This window comes from Coregonus clupeaformis, chromosome 15 (genome assembly GCF_020615455.1).
Source record: "Coregonus clupeaformis isolate EN_2021a chromosome 15, ASM2061545v1, whole genome shotgun sequence".
Lineage (NCBI taxonomy): Eukaryota > Metazoa > Chordata > Actinopteri > Salmoniformes > Salmonidae > Coregonus > Coregonus clupeaformis.
The window spans coordinates 1,093,719-1,109,110 of NC_059206.1; the positions used below are offsets into that span (position 1 = coordinate 1,093,719).

The 15,392-nt window shown below is 44.9% G+C and overlaps 1 long non-coding RNA gene, 1 other non-coding gene and 1 pseudogene across 2 annotated transcripts; all 3 read left to right on the top strand.

Annotated features, from left to right (window-relative positions):
* Nucleotides 1-1,757: 1,757 nt before the first annotated feature.
* On the top strand, nt 1,758-1,853 carry LOC121583730 (annotated as a pseudogene).
* A 1,587-nt stretch (nt 1,854-3,440) lies between these two features.
* LOC121583218 lies at nt 3,441-12,902 on the top strand. Its single transcript, XR_006003461.2, has 3 exons — nt 3,441-3,576; nt 10,314-10,385; nt 12,553-12,902. It is a non-coding gene; the product is annotated as an uncharacterized LOC121583218 (long non-coding RNA).
* On the top strand, nt 10,444-10,575 carry LOC121583729. Its single transcript, XR_006003587.1, has one exon. It is a non-coding gene; the product is annotated as a small nucleolar RNA SNORA17 (small nucleolar RNA).
* Nucleotides 12,903-15,392: the final 2,490 nt, after the last annotated feature.

The window sequence follows — 15,392 nt, forward strand, 5'->3', positions numbered from 1 at the left end:
TGTTGTTGTTTTTTCCGCAATGGTTTGCTTTATCTTGGCCAGGTCGCAGTTGTAAATGAGAACTTGTTCTCAACTGGCTTACCTGGTTAAATAAAGGTGAAATATATTTTTTTTAAAGTATGGGACAGTGAATGAAACCTCTGTGAAGATCTACTTGCTTGCCTTAAATTGTCCTTCAAAGTTTCCGTAGGTTGTCTTTATAAATAGTCACCTCCCCCTTCTTTCGTCCTCTCTTCTCACACCGATCCGATCATGGTGAGGAGTAAATGTATTTACTTGTTTTAGCTTCAGGGCTTGCAACATACTGTTGAACTGTGCAGACCCGTCAAACATTCATTTTAGAGTATTAATTGATAAAAATGTGTATGTTAAGTGTTGGGTGCATCAGTGTTGTCATTTTCACTCTACAAACACCATATATACGCGGTTTCTTTCTACTGTCACAACTTAGACTGTTTCGTATACATTTGGCAATAATGTATGAGGAGCGTTTCATAGACCTATCAGAAGTATTAATTACAACATGTTGTTGGCGCAAGCAGCATGTGGTAGTCAGCCATGGATGCTGGAAGTTGCTGCTAGCGGAAGTTAAACATGACGAGTAGCTCAGTGACTGCCACAGTGAACTCGTAGTATGTTTTTGTGCATATGGAACATTTCTGGGATTTTTATTTTTATTTCAGCTCATGAAACACGGACCAACACTTTCTACATGTTGCGTTCATATTTTTGTTCAGTGTATGTGCACTTTGACTACTAGACAGGCTGCATTTACAGACATCACAATTCTGCTCTTTTGCCCAATTATTGGCGTAAGCGCTTATCTGATTGGTCAAAATAACAATTAGTGGATCAGAAAACCAGTCAGTAGCTGGTGTGACCACAACTGGCCTCATGCAGCCCGTCACAATTCCTTTGCATAGAGTTGATCAGGCTGTTGATTGAGGCCTGTGGAATGTTGTCCCACTCCTCTTCAATGCCTGTGTGAAGTGGCTGGAATTGGAACATGCTGTCATACACGTTAATCCAGACCATCCCAAACATGCTCAATTGGTGTCATGTCTGGTGAGTATGAAGGTCATGGAAGAACTGGGAAATGTTCAGCTTCCAGGAATTGTGTACAGATCCTTGAGACAATGGGACTCAGGATCTCGTCACGGTTTCTCTGTACATTCATCAATAAAATGCAATTGTGTTCATTGGCTGTAGCATATGCCTGCCCATACCATAACCCCCACCTCCACCATGGGGCACTCTGTTCACAACATTGACATCAGCAAACCGTTCGCCCACACATCACGGTCTGCGGTTGTGAGGCCGGTTGGATGTACTGCCAAATTCTCTAAAATTAAGTTAAAGGTGATTTATGGTAGAGAAATTATCTGGGAACAGCTCTGGTGGACATTCCTGCAGTCAGCATGCCAATTGCACGCTCCCTCAACTTGAGACATCTGTGGCGTTTTCACAAAACTGCACATTTTAGTGGCCTTTTATTGACCCCAGCACAAGGTGCACCTTAATGATAATGCTGTTTAATAATCTTCTCGATATGCCACACCTGTCAGGTGGATAGATTATCTTGGCAAAGGAGAAATGCTCAAGGGATGTAAACAAATTCGTGCACAATTTGAGATAAATAATATTTTTGTGCGTCTGAAATTACAGCGCTCTTTTATTTTAGCTCATTAAACATGGGACCAACACTTTACATGTTGCGATTTTAAATTTTTGTTTTGTGTATATTGGTCTGCTACCAATCTGCCCCTCGAGGCGTTGCATTCTGACTACGTGTTGAGCCTGTGTCATGAGGGGCGCAGAGTGACAGGGTTAGGTCTATGCAGATGACCCAGAAAAGGGGCTACTTGGAGTGATCATTGCTCGGACATCAGCAAGTGTATGTGTGTATACTGAACAAAAATATAAACGCAACATGTGAAGTGTTGGTTTCATGAGCTGAAGTAAAAGATCCCAGATATGTTACATACACACAAAAAGCTTATTCCTATCATTTGCGCAAATTTGTTTACATCCCTGTTAGTGAGCATTTCTCCTTTGCCAAGATAATCCATCCACCTGACAGGTGTGGTGGCATCAATAAGATGATTAAACCGCATGATTATTACAGGTGCACCATGTGCTGGGGACAATAGGCCTCTCAAAAATGTGCAGTTTCGTCACAACACAATGCCACAGATGTCTGAAGTTGAGTGAGCGTGCAATTGGCATGCTGACTGCAGGAATGTCCACCAGAGTGATTGCCAGTGAACTGAATGTTCATTTCTCTGCCATAAGCTGCCTCCAATGTCGTTTTGCAGAATTTGGCAGTATCTCCAACCAGCCTTACAACCGTAGACCACGTGTAACCACGCCAGCTCAGGACCTCCACAGCTGGCTTCTTCACCTGCAGGATCATCTGAGACCAGCCACTCGGACAGCTGATGAAACTGGGTTTGCACAACTGAAGAATTTCTGTGCAAACTGTCAGAAACCGTCTCAGGGAAGCTCATCTGCGTGCTCGTCGATCTCACCAGGGTCTTGACCTGACTGCAGTTCTGTGCTTTAACAGACTTCGGTGGGCAAATGTTCACCTTTGATGGCCACTGGCACGCTGGAGAAGTGTGCTGTTAATGGATAAATCCTGGTTTCAACTGTACAGGGCAGATGGCAGACGGTGTATGGCATCGTGGGCGAGCATGCTGGTCACAACATTGACATCAGCAGAGTGCCCCTTGGTGGCGGTGGGGTTACGGTATGGGCAGGCATAAGCTATGGACAACATTCAAATGCATTTTATCGATGGCAATTTGAATGCACCGAGATACCTTAACGAGATCCTGAGGCCCATTGTCGTGCCATTCATCTGCCGCCATCACCTCATGTTTCAGCATGATAAGGATCTGTAAACAATTCCTGGAAGCTGAACATGTCCCAGGTCTTCCATGGCCTGCATACTCACCAGACATGTCACCCATTGAGCATGTTTGGGATGCTCTGGATCAACGTGTACGACTGTGTGTTCCAGTTCCCGCCAATACCCATCAACTTCACAAAACAATTGAAGAGTGGGAGAACATTGCACAGGCCACAATCAACAGCCTGATCAACTCCATGCGAAGGAGATGTCACGCTGCATCAGGCAAATGGTGGTCACACCAGTTACTGACTGTTTTTCTGATCCACGCCCCCTTTTTTCCTTTTTTTTTTTTTACTGTATCTGTGACCAACAGATTAATCTGTATTCCAAGTCATGTGATATCTATAGATTAGGCCCTAAATTATTTAAATTGACTGATTCTTTATAAACTAACTCAGTAAAATCTTTGAAATTGTTGCGCGTCGCGTTTTTATATTTTTGTTCAGTGTGTATGAAATGTTGAGTGTAAATAATGACTGGTATTCATGTCAGTCATATCTCAAATATGCTATTTTCTCTAGTCCCTCAGCTGGGAAGCGTCCAATGAGGAACATTGGATACCATCATGATCGATTGGTGTCCCACTGGCCAAGCTGATGAAACATGAAAATAGCAGTGAGGCCTGCCGTTCCTCCCTGAAAGAATGGCGTGCACACCTAATGGTAAGCAACGGGTGGCCTTTTTTAATTAAGTCTGCATGAAATATATAGGTCTGTGATGAGAAATCATGCACCACGCTGAACTTGTGATGGATAACATCTACCACATTATCTGAGACCTGCACAGCCACTTACAAATGCATGCTCACAAGGCTGTGTTTTGAATGCTTTGTCTGCGGCCTGTTTATTTTTATTTATTTATTTATTTTATTTCACCTTTATTTAACCAGGTAAGCCAGTTGAGAACAAGTTCTCATATACAACTGCGACCTGGCCAAGATAAAGCAAAGCAGTGCGATAAAAACAACACAGAGTTACATATGGGGTAAAAAACATAAAGTCAAAAATACAACAGAAAATATACACTGCTCAAAAAAATTAAGGGAACACTAAAATAACACATCCTAGATCTGAATGAATGAAATAATCTTATTAAATACTTTTTTCTTTACGTAGTTGAATGTGCTGACAACAAAATCACACAGAAATTATCAATGAAAATCAAATGTATCAACCCATGGAGGTCTGGATTTGGAGTCACCCTCAAAATTAAAGGGGAAAACCACACTACAGGCTGATCCAACTTTGATGTAATGTCCTTAAAACAAGTCAAAATGAGGCTCAGTAGTGTGTGTGGCCTCCACGTGCCTGTATGACCTCCCTACAACGCCTGGGCATGCTCCTGATGAGGTGGCGGATGGTCTCCTGAGGGATCTCCTCCCAGACCTGGACTAAAGCATCCGCCAACTCCTGGACAGTCTGTGGTGCAACGTGGCGTTGGTGGATGGAGCGAGACATGATGTCCCAGATGTGCTCAATTGGATTCAGGTCGGGGGAACGGGCGGGCCAGTCCATAGCATCAATGCCTTCCTCTTGCAGGAACTGCTGACACACTCCAGCCACATGAGGTCTAGCATTGTCTTGCATTAGGAGGAACCCAGGGCCAACCGCACCAGCATATGGTCTCACAAGGGGTCTGAGGATCTCATCTCGGTACCTAATGGCAGCCAGGCTACCTCTGACGAACACATGGAGGGCTGTGCGGCCCCCCAAAGAAATGCCACCCCACACCATGACTGACCCACCGCCAAACAGGTCATGCTGGAGGATGTTGCAGGCAGCAGAACGTTCTCCACGGCGTCTCCAGACTCTGTCACGTCTGTCACATGTGCTCAGTGTGAACCTGCTTTCATCTGTGAAGAGCACCGTGCGCCAATGGCGAATTTGCCAATCTTGGTGTTCTCTGGCAAATGCCAAACGTCCTGCACGGTGTTGGGCTGTAAGCACAACCCCCACCTGTGGACGTTGGGCCCTCATACCACCCTCATGGAGTCTGTTTCTGACCGTTTGAGCAGACACATGCACATTTGTGGCCTGCTAGAGGTCATTTTGCAGGGCTCTGGCAGTGCTCCTCCTGCTCCTCCTTGCACAAAGGCGGAGGTAGCAGTCCTGCTGCTGGGTTGTTGCCCTCCTACGGCCTCCTCCACATCTCCTGATGTACTGGCCTGTCTCCTGGTAGCGCCTCCATGCTCTGGACACTACGCTGACAGACACAGCAAACCTTCTTGCCACAGCTCGCATTGATGTGCCATCCTGGATGAGCTGCACTATCTGAGCCACTTGTGTGGGTTGTAGACTCCGTCTCATGAAAGCACCGCCAGCATTCAAAAGTGACCAAAACATCAGCCAGGAAGCATAGGAACTGAGAAGTGGTCTGTGGTCACCAACTGCAAAACCAGTCCTTTATTGGGGGTGTCTTGCTAATTGCCTATAATTTCCACCTGTTGTCTATTCCATTTGCACAACAGCATGTGAAATGTATTGTCAATCAGTGTTGCTTCCTAAGTGGACAGTTTGATTTCACAGAAGTGTGATTGACTTGGAGTTACATTGTGTTGTTTAAGTGTTCCCTTTATTTTTTTGAGCAGTGTATATACAGTGTGTGCAAATGTAGCAAGTTATGGAGGTAAGGCAATAAATAGGCTATAGTGCAAAATAATTACAATAGTATTAACACTGGAATGCTAGATGTGCAAGAGATTATGTGCAAATAGAGATACTGGGGTGCAAAAGAGCAAAATAAATAACAATATAGGGATGAGGTAGTTGGGTGGGCTAATTTCAGATGGGCTGTGTACAGGTGCAGTGATCGGTAAGGTGCTCTGACAACTGATGCTTAAAGTTAGTGAGGGAGATAAGAGTCTCCAGCTTCAGAGATTTTTGCAATTCGTTCCAGTCATTGGCAGCAGAGAACTGGAAGGAATGGCGGCCAAAGGAGGTGTTGGCTTTGGGAATGACCAGTGAGATATACCTGCTGGAGCGCAGACTACGGGTGGGTGCTGCTATGGTGACCAATGAGCTAAGATAAGGCGGGGATTTGCCTAGCAGTGATTTATAGATGGCCTGGAGCCAGTGGGTTTGACGACGAACATGTAGTGAGGACCAGCCAACAAGAGCGTACAGGTCACAGTGGTGGGTAGCGTATGGGGCTTTGGAGACAAAACGGATGGCACTGTGATAGACTACATCCAATTTGCTGAGTAGAGTGTTGGAGGCTATTTTGTAAATGACATCGCCGAAGTCAAGGATCGGTAGGATAGTCAGTTTTACGAGGGCATGTTTGGCAGCATGAGTGAAGGAGGCTTTGTTGCGAAATAGGAAGCCGATTCTAGATTTAACTTGGATTGGAGATTCTTTATGTGAGTCTGGAAGGAGAGTTTACAGTCTAACCAGACACCTAGGTATTTGTAGTTGTCCACATACTCTAGGTCAGACCCGTCAAGAGTGGTGATTCTAGTCGGGTGGGCGGGTGCCAGCAGCGTTCGATTGAAAAGCATGCATTTAGTTTTACTAGTGTTTAAGAGCAGTTGGAGGCTACTGAAGGAGTGTTGTATGGCATTGAAGCTCGTTTGGAGGTTTGTTAACACAGTGTCCAATGAAGGGCCAGATGTATACAAAATGGTGTCGTCTGCGTAGAGGTGGATCTGAGAGTCACCAGCAGCAAGAGCGACATCATTGATATACACAGAGAAAAGTGTTGGCCCAAGAATTGAACCCTGTGGCACCCCCATAGAGACTGCCATAGGTCCAGACAACAGGCCCTCCGATTTGACACACTGAACTCTATCTGAGAAGTAGTTGGTGAACCAGGCGAGGCAGTCATTTGAGAAACCAAGGCTATTTAGTCTGCCAATAAGAATGCGGTGGTTGACAGAGTCGAAAGCCTTGGCCAGGTCGATGAAGACGGCTGCACAGTACTGTCTATTATCAATCGCAGTTATAATATCGTTTAGGACCTTGAGCGTGGCTGAAGTGCACCCATGACCAGCTCGGAAACCGGATTGCATAGCGGAGAAGGTACGGTGGTATTCGAAATGTTCGGTGATCTGTTTGTTAACTTGGCTTTCAAATACTTTCGAAAGGCAGGGCAGGATGGATATAGGTCTGTAGCAGTTTGGATCTAGAGTGTCACCCCCTTTGAAGAGGGGGATGACCGCGGCAGCTTTCCAATCTCTGGGGATCTCAGACGTTATGAAAGAGAGGTTGAACAGACTAGTAATAGGGGTTGCGACAATTTCGCGGCTAGTTTTAGAAAGAAAGGGTCCAGATTGTCTAGCCCAGCTGATTTGTAGGGGTCCAGATTTTGCAGCTCTTTCAAAACGTCAGCTGTCTGAATTTGTGTGAAGGAGAAGCGGGGGGGGGGGCATGGGCAAGTTTCAGCGGAGGGTGCAGAGTTGGTGGCCGGGGTAGTGGTAGCCAGATGGAAAGCATGGCCAGCTGTAGCAAAATGCTTGTTGAAATTCTCGATTATTGTAGATTTATCTGTGGTGATAGTGTTTCCTAGCCTCAGTGCAGTGGGCAACTGGGAGGAAGTGCTCTTATTCTCCATGGACTTTACAGTGTCCCAAAACTTTTTGGAGTTAGTGCTACAGGATGCAAATTTCTGTTTGAAAAAGTTTGCCTTTGCTTTCCTGACTGCTTGTGTATAATGGTTCCTAACTTCCCTGAAAAGTTGCATATCGCGGGGGCTATTTGATGCTAATGCAGTACGCCACAGGATGTTTTTGTGCTGGTCAAGGGCAGTCAAGTCTGAGGAGAACCAGGGGCTATATCGGTTCTTAGTTCTGTATTTTTGAATGGAGCATGTTTATTTAAGATTGAGAGGAAATTACTTTTAAGGAACAACCAGGTATCCTCTACTGACGGAATGAGATCTATATCCATCCAGGATACCTGGGCCAGGTCAATTAGGAAGGCCTGCTCGCTAAAGTGTTTTAGGGAGCGTTTGACAGTGATGAGGGGTGGTCGTTTGACCGCGGACCCGTTACGGACGCAGGCAATAAGGCAGTGATCGCTGAGATCCTGGTTGAAGACAGCTGAGGTGTATTTAGAGGGTATGTTAGTCATGATGATATATATGAGGGTACCCATGTTTACGGATTTAGGGTTGTACCTGGTAGGTTCGTTGATAATTTGCGTGAGGCTGAGGGCATCTAGTTTGGATTGTAGGATGGCCGGGGTATTAAGCATATCCCAATTTAGGTTACCAAGCAGTACGAACTCTGAGGATAAATGGGGGGCAATCAATTCACATATGGTGTCCAGGGCACATCTGGGGGCTGAGGGGGGTCTGTAGCAAGCGGCAACAGTGAGAGACTTATTTCTGGAAAGGTGGATTTTTAGAAGTAGAAGCTCAAACTGTTTGGGCACAGACCTGGATAGTATGATAGAGCTCTGCAGGCTATCTCTACAGTAGATTGCAACTCCACCCCCTTTGGCAGTTCTATCTAGACGGAAAATGTTATAGTTGGGGATGGAAATTTCAGAATTTTTGGTGGCCTTCCTGAGCCAGGATTCAGACACTGCTAGAACATCAGGGTTGGCGGAGTGTGCTAACGCAGTGAATAACTCAAACTTAGGAAGTAGACTTCTGATGTTTACGTGCAAGAAACCAAGACTTTTGCGATTACAGAAGTCAGCAAATGATAGCGCCTGGGGAGTAGGAGTGATACTGAGGGCTGCAGGGCCTGGGTTAGCCTCTACATCACCAGAGGAACAGAGGAGGACTAGAATAAGGATACGGCTAAAGGCTTTAAGAACTGGTCTTCTAGTGCGTTGGGTACATAGAATAAAGGGGGCAGATTTCCGGGTGTTGTAGAAAAGATTCAGGGCATTATGTACAGACAAGGATATGGAAGGATATGAGTAAAGTGGGGGTAAACCTAAGCGTTGGGTAACAATGAAAGAGATAGTATCACTAGAGGCACCAATTGAGTCGGTCTCTGCGTGTATGGGGGGTGGGACAAAGGAGCTATCTAAGGCAGGTTTAGCTGGGCTGGGGGGATCTACAGTGAAATAGTACAATTAGAAATAACCGAAACAACAATAAGCTAACCATGTTTGGGCTGAGGCTAAACATAAACAGGATGTAGTACCGTAAAAAGGAACAGTCCAGCAGACATCAGCTGTATAGCTGAGTTATCATAAGGTCCGGTGAACAGCAATAGGATAGTTCGGAGGCTGCTAAAGCACTAGCAGGTAAGAGGCCACGGCTAGCGTGTGCTAAGCGGGCCGGGGCTAGCAGATGGAATCTTCGTGGTCGACGTCGTCGTAACCACATCAGACGATTTCGTCGGCAGACCGGTCGTGTAGGATCGGCGGGGCTCCGTGTCAACACTAGGTGGTCCCGTCCGGTTGACAGAGAGGTAGATAGCCGGGAGATGGGCCTAGCTCAGGATGATTAGCCAGACCACAGCGTCCATTTAGTTGAAGCTAGCTGGTAGCGATGAATCCGGAGTTAAAGGTCCAGTGATTCAGTGATTCCGGCAGAAAAACTGATATGTTCTGGGTCGATAACGCGCTGTGCAGACTGGCCGAATATCCAGTGATTAATATCCAGTGATTAAATTAATCCCGCAGAAAAAAAATCCAATGTTCTGGGTGAAATACCGCTTACTGTGGCTAATAGCAAGTAGCTAGTTAGCTGGCTAGCTAGTTTCAACTGGAGATTCTATATAAAAGGTAAGTCAATAATAGAATCCGTTCCACATTGAGTGAGGCGGGTTGCAGGAAAGTATATTTTGTAGAAGGATGAAAAGTCTGATAGGGAAATATGTACGAAAAATACAAAAAAACAGGGTATTTACAGGCTATTTACAGATACATGACAAAAACAGTAATAACAGTTCATGGGTTCTAACTGTTTCTTCTGAAACTGGTCTAAAACTAATAGCGTCTCTGGTCCCCCCGCCCTTCAGATGTAACTGTGGTGCCAATGCCACGGTTGTGCAATGAGCGGGCAGACAAACTGACACATGATGGCTATACTGCCCTATTGAGTGGGTACGGAACCGGGCCAGATAGATTTTGAGCCATATCAGCATTGACATGAAATCTGTGAAAATGCCTCAAAACAAGACATGGTCTCAACAAGAGAACTAGCTGAAACGTGTCACCTACGATTCCACACATGGCAGCTTCTTGTCAATGTTGCTAGCTGACCTTTCAGAATCATGACAACGCAACGCTTCCGGCCACATCGATGCGTGCTTCATTTGTGACGTTGTCAGCCATCCAGTCTAATCAAGAATGGTGGATCTTGGTGTAAATTGAATGCTCTAGAACTAGAGGTACTTGACTAACTACTTTATGTACTCTGGCTACTTTTTGACTTTTACTTAATCTGTTTCCTTGTGGCTCTTCAAACCTAACCTATACAGTCTTTTGGATGTTAATATCAGATGGAGAGAAGTCTGGAGGTGCAGCAGTGCTGACTGTGGTCGTAGCGGGGGATGACAGAGCCACAAGCCATGGTAATTCCTCTCCTCACTGGGTAACGTACTGGCTAAGTGTATATTGATCTCCTACCAATCTGCCCCTCGAGGCGTTGCAGTCCGACTGTACGTGTTGAGCCTGTGTCATGAGGGGCGGAGAGTGAAAGGGTTAGGTCTATGCCGAGGACCCAGAACGGTGGGTACTTGAAATGATCATAGCTCTGACATTTGGCCACCTAGGGACACATTTAGACCCTTGGACAAATGTTATTATGGTACAGGAAGTGTTTGAACAGGAGTGAGCTATTTAAAGGAAAATGTGTCCCTAGTCCATTGTTGACACACAGTGGGGAGAACAAGTATTTGATACACTGCCGATTTTGCAGGTTTTCCTACTTACAAAGCATGTAGAGTTCTGTAATTTTTATCATAGGTACACTTCAACTGTGAGAGAAAATCCAGAAAATCACATTGTATGATTTTTAAGTAATTCATTTGTATTTTATTGCATGACATACGTATTTGATACATCAGAAAAGCAGAACTTAATATTTGGTACAGAAACCTTTGTTTGCAATTACAGAGATCATATGTTTCCTGTAGGTCTTGACCAGGTTTGCACACACTGCAGCAGGGATTTTGGCCCACTCCTCCATACAGACCTTCTCCAGATCCTTCAGGTTTCGGGGCTGTTGCTGGGCAATACGGACTTTCAGCCTCCAAAGATTTTCTATTGGGTTCAATTCTGGAGACTGGCTAGGCCACTCCAGGACCTAGAGATGCTTCTTACGGAGTCACTCCTTAGTTGCCCTGGCTATGTGTTTCGGGTCGTTGTCATGCTGGAAGACCCAGCCATGACCCATCTTCAATGCTCTTACTGAGGGAAGGAGGTTGTTGGCCAAGATCTCGCGATACATGGCCCCATCCATCCTCCCCTCAATACGGTGCAGTCGTCCTGTCCCCTTTGCAGAAAAGCATCCTCAAAGAATGATGTTTCCACCTCCATGCTTCACGGTTGGGATGGTGTTCTTGGGGTTGTACTCATCCTTCTTCTTCCTCCAAACACGGCGAGTGGAGTTTAGACCAAAAAGCTCTATTTTTGTCTCATCAGACCACGTGACCTTCTCCCATTCCTCCTCTGGATCATCCAGATGGTCATTGGCAAACTTCAGACGGGCCTGGACATGCGCTGGCTTGAGCAGGGGGACCTTGTGTGCGCAGCAGGATTTTAATCCATGACGGCGTAGTGTGTTACTAATGGTTTTCTTTGAGACTGTGGTCCCAGCTCTCTTCAGGTCATTGACCAGGTCCTGCCGTGTAGTTCTGGGCTGATCCCTCACCTTCCTCATGATCATTGATGCCCTCACGAGGTGAGATCTTGCATGGAGCCTCAGACCGAGGATGATTGACCGTCATCTTGAACTTCTTCCATTTTCTAATAATTGCGCCGACAGTTGTTGCCTTCTCACCAAGCTGCTTGCCTATTGTCCTGTAGCCCATCCCAGCCTTGTGCAGGTCTACAATTTTATCCCTGATGTCCTTACACAGCTCTCTGGTCTTGGCCATTGTGGAGAGGTTGGAGTCTGTTTGATTGAGTGTGTGGACAGGTGTCTTTTATACAGGTAACGAGTTCAAACAGGTGCAGTTAATACAGGTAATGAGTGGAGAACAGGAGGGCTTCTTAAAGAAAAACTAACAGGTCTGTGAGAGCCGGAATTCTTACTGGTTGGTAGGTGATCAAATACTTATGTCATGCAATAAAATGCAAATTAATTACTTAAAAATCATACAATGTGATTTTCTGGATTTTTGTTTTAGATTCCGTCTCTCACAGTTGAAGTGTACCTATGATAAAAATTACAGACCTCTACATGCTTTGTAAGTAGGAAAACCTGCAAAATCGGCAGTGTATCAAATACTTGTTCTCCCCACTGTAAGTAAAACATTTTGGGACTATGTCAACAATGGACTAAAGAAACAAATACCAAAAGTTTTTGGGTAGAATTTTCCTTTAAGATCCCTCACCAGTTTTGTGTCTTCTGTTGTGCCAACGCTAATTTGTTTACTGACCGGTAATTGCCATTTGTCCAAGACTTAAGAGTTTTGATTCACTTTGATCTGAGGTTTACTTTTCTTGGAAATGTTGGAGGATTGACAGGGTTCTTTTGGCAGTCATTTTCTCACACATTCCCTGATTCTTTGACAGATGACAGATGTGATGAAGAAGCCAAGATGTGTCCAGTTTCAAAGTTGAAGATTCAAGGTGATAGTAGAAAAAGGTTTGAGCAGGCCACACCCTTGCCTGTTTACGGTGGGATCTTCTATAGCATAGGGCCCTGTTTTGTTTTGCTGCCTTAAAGTTAAATATAAAGGGATTACATTTCATTTTATTCCTACAGATCTACACAACCTAATCCACATTTTCAAAGTGAAAGTTTATGGAAAATTTTACAAAAATAAAACTCTGAAATATCATAATTTGGATAAGTCTCCACCCCGAGTTAATACTTGGAAGCACCTTTGGCAGCCATTAGTTGTGAATCATTTGGAATAAGATTCTACCAACTTTGCACAACTCTTATGGCAACATGCACTGTGTACAAAACATTAAGAACATCTGCTCTTTCCATGACATGGCCTGACCAGGTGAAAGCTGAGCCCTTGATGTCTCATGTTAAATCCACTTCAATCTGTGTAAATAACGGTGAGGAGACGTGCTAAACGTGAATGTGACCAATACAATTTTATTTTGGATTGTATTTTTAGGGCTTTAGAAACATGGATTGTGTTTGTGTGCCATTCAGAGGGTGCAAGAAGACAATATTTAAGTGCCTTTGAATGGGGTATGGTAGTAGCTGCCAGGCGCATTGGTTTGTCAAGAACTGCAATGCTGCTAGGTTTTTCACGCTCAAGTTTCCCGTGTATCAAGAATGGTCCACCACCCAAAGGACATCCGGCCAGTGGCTGAAAATGGGTCATTGATGAAAGAGGGCAAAGGAGGCTGACCTGAATTGTGCAACGCAACAGACGGGCTACAGTTAGTCTACTGACAGTCCAGTACAACATTGGTGCCCAAAGACCCATAAGAATGCACGACTTGTCGTACCTTGACATGAATGCGGTATGGCAGCCGACGACCTTGGAGTTCCACTTTCAGCACAAAAAAATAAACTGGTAGCAGTGGGCTAAGGAACAAACCCTAGAGAATTGGAAAAACATTGCCTGGTCTGATGAATCCCGGTTTCTGCAGTTTCACGCTGATGGGAGGACTAGGGTATGGAGACAATCACATGAATACATGCATCCATCATGCAGCGTGTCAACATTGCAGGCTGGTGTTGTGGGCTGTTTTTATGGCACACATTGGGCCCATTGATAAGTGGCGCAATGTTTGAATGCCACAGGATATATAAACATCATTGCCAATCGGGTGCAACCCTTAAATATGCCATTTAGCAGACGCTTTTATCCAAAGCGACTTACAGTCATGTGCGCATACATATTTACGTATGGGTGGTCCCGGGGATCGAACCCACTACCCTGGCGTTACAAGCGCCATGCTCTACCAAGCTACAGAGGACCCTTCATGGCAGCAGTGTATCCATCTGTGAATTATTTTTTTCCAGCAGGATAATGCCACAAGGCTAGGATTGTCCGGATAAAGTAATCCTTCTACCCCCCCCCCCCCCTCTTAAAAAAAAAAAATATTGTAAAGTGGTTATCCCACTGGTTATAGGGTGAATGCACCAATTTGTAAGTCGCTCTGGATAAGAGCGTCTGCTAAATGACGTAAATGTAAATGTAAATGTCCGGGAATGGTTCCACAAACATGACTGCATTCAGTTTACTGCAGTGGCCTGCCCAGTCACCAGATCTCAATCCAATTGAGCATTTGTGGGATGAGATGGAATGATCTATTCGTCATAGCGATCCACTACCAGCCAATTTGACACAACTGTGGGACGTGTTGGCGTCAACATGGGCCAGCATCCCTGTGGAACGCTTTTGAGACCTTGTGGAGTCCATGCCACGACAAATTGAGGCTGTTCTGAGGGCAAAATGGTGTGCAACGCGATATTAGGAAGGTGTTCCTACTCTTTTGTACACTGAGCATGTTGCCAAAGAGTTGTGCAAAGTTGGTAGAATCTTAATGAAAATGATAGGCACTGTATCTGGGCATTTAGATAGATGGATGATGAGTTCTGTTTTACCATGGCCCACTGTGTTATATCTGATCACGTTAACCTCTGGACTCTGTACCCTTTATTTCTTTAGTCTAGTATTTGGAACCAATTTACCCTGTTGGATTTGAAGAATAAAAATGCCTAATGGTTTATGTTTTTAGTATCACTTTTATCATGATGCAACTTTCAAGCTAATGCTGATCTCACTGGTTGATTAGATTTTTTTCTTCTTATGAGCGTTTCCCTTCAGATGCCCAAACATGGGACGTCACTATTACAATGTAACTACCGACACAGTGCAACTGTAAAATGAATATATGGTGCCATGGTAAGATGGATGGAAATTGAGGTGAGAACATGGATAGTTGGAATGTGAATTGCGAAATACTGGCGGGACGGACTACATAATGGATAACGGACAGCTTTAAGGTTACCCTTAAGTGATAATGCCCGGGAACCCGGTGTTTGGAGGATATATTGGCATGGGTGTTAGGCCCGAGACTAAGTCGAGGGCCGGAAAACCGTGCCAATATATCCTCCAAACACCGGCTTTAAGTGCATTATTACTTTTATACAACGGGTTACCAACATATTCAAATAATGATTGTAATATTCAAAATATTATTTTGATGAATTTATTCATACTATTTCATCCTTCCACAAGATATAGTTCCAACACAAATCTAGGGTTGCTACCCAAGCCGGCTGGTGGTTCGGTTGCCAGAGACGCGCCCCAGTCGTTCAGTCTTTTTGTTCTGCATCTATGGATGCGACCCAGTCGTTCGTTCTAAATGTTCCATTGCCATGCTGGCTGGTAACGTCCTTATCCCTTGCTTGCTAGCTAGCCTACTATGGCTAACTT